This window comes from Pipistrellus hanaki (genome assembly GCF_964339955.1).
Source record: "Pipistrellus hanaki genome assembly, chromosome: 2".
Lineage (NCBI taxonomy): Eukaryota > Metazoa > Chordata > Mammalia > Chiroptera > Vespertilionidae > Pipistrellus > Pipistrellus hanaki.
In genome coordinates this window covers 92,222,710-92,224,738 of record NC_140504.1, presented here as the reverse complement: position 1 = coordinate 92,224,738, position 2,029 = coordinate 92,222,710, and positions in this window count along the sequence as shown.

Genomic DNA, 2,029 nt, shown 5'->3' with positions numbered 1-2,029 from the left:
GTGAATAGAAGTAATTTAAAATGTTCAAGACATAGCAAACGCATGACTGACTCCAAATTGCCATTTAGTATGCTTTGTATTATAGGATATAAAAACTACCCCCATCTATGGAATGTTAAGCTGACACCCAAGACAATCAAAGTCTCCCATATTCAATATCCCACTATTTTCTGGTTGTACCAAAAAATAAACAACCAGCAAATGATTTCACCTCTTTAAAAAAAAGCATTTACACTTAAAAAAGATGGGATGAGGTGGAATTCCCTCCTTCTTAAAAATGTTTCTAGCGCTACTAAAATACTTGCATTTACAAAATAGTTGATAAAAATATTCCTCTGGATTGTACAAGAAGGGAGACAGGGACCACTGATTAAACATGGTACATAACATTAATCAGACTTGGCTTCTTTTTCTCCTGCTGCTTCTGAGGTTGGACTCTCCTCGTTTTTAGTTTCTCCGTTTTCCGCAGGTAGATCTTTAGGTTCCTGGTCAGCCACCTCGGCCTGCTTCCCCTTAGCTCCCTTTCCCTTTTGTTTGCACCTTTTTGTCCACAGACTTATCCTTTTATTTGAGTATTATTCCTAGCTAATCCCCACACTGTTCTGGATACATTCAATGTGATGTTAGCACGAGTTGTTGGATGATACTTTCAGGAAAACTTCTTAAAAAGGTGATAGGCCACCCAAATTCTTCCTACCTGATAAATAGAACTCTTATTAGCCAACTAACATCATGAGGCAACCTGGAGGAAAAAAGTCAAGAGCTAAAGATTACAGAATAGAAGCAATCTAGAAATGATGATGGCATTATTGCCCATGGATACAGATAATAGTGTGGTGAAGGTCTGGGGGTAGGGCTAGGTAGAAGGTGGGTGGGAGACACAGAGATATTTGTAACACTGTCAACAATTTAAAAATATATAGAATTTCACAAAAAATGAACTTTCTGCTCCAAAACTCTCAAGACATTAAGGCACACCCAAATCGAAAAAAAGAAAAAAAGAAAAAACAAACTTCTATCTTGGTTGAATCATTATTTTTTTATATATCTGTAATTAGCAACCAAATGTATTTTATTAGCTGATGAAGTCTGAAATTTGATGTCTTGGAAATCTGACTTTTAGAAATACAATACATTGAACTATCTAACAGGAGTAATAATTTAACTTTGTAGGAATAGTTATAAATTACTGAGTTGTGTACAAAGTCAGCTTTGTAGGATAGGAGTGGTATATACGGTTCATCCAGGATTCTTTTCCTACGTCACCTCTGGAATTCCATGTTGGCATTGCTGAAAGACCACACATAAGGACGCTTAGTACGATGCACACTGCTTTACTAACACTGGGGCAGTCCTGATGATAATCTCTTTCACACTTACTGTCATTTAAGAAGCACAAATCAGCTAAAGTCAATTTTCAACATATAGTTTTCTGGTTCTATAGAGATAAATATTATTATGCTGATTTTTGGCAAATCATGTCAACAAAAAATAATACTGAATTTTACCATTTAAAAAAAACAAAAACGTTTACCAACTTAATTTTCTGATACATGTCAAAGTTTGGAGTATTTTTCTCAAAAAGAGAAATAGAAAAGTTCTTTAATGTTTATTCCTGTTTAAATACATATTATATATTTTTATTTGGATATAATTCACATAGCATATAACTTATCCATTTAAAGTTTACAATTCAAGGTTTTTAGTATATCTCAAGGGTTGTGAAATTACTATCAATTTTAGAACATTTTTATCATTCCTAACAGAAATTCTATACCCATTCTATCCTCATTTCTTCCCAATCTCCTCACCAGCTTTAGATTATCACTAATCTACTGTCTCTATAAATTTGCATATTATGAACATTTCACATAAAAAGAATCACAATATGTGGTCTTGTGCCTAGATTCTTTTATTCAACATAATCTTTTCAAGTTTGTTTATGTCCCAGTATGTACTAGTAGTGCGTATGTGTGGTCTTTCATTTCCTTTTTATTGATGAGTAGTGTTTCATTGTAAGGATATACCA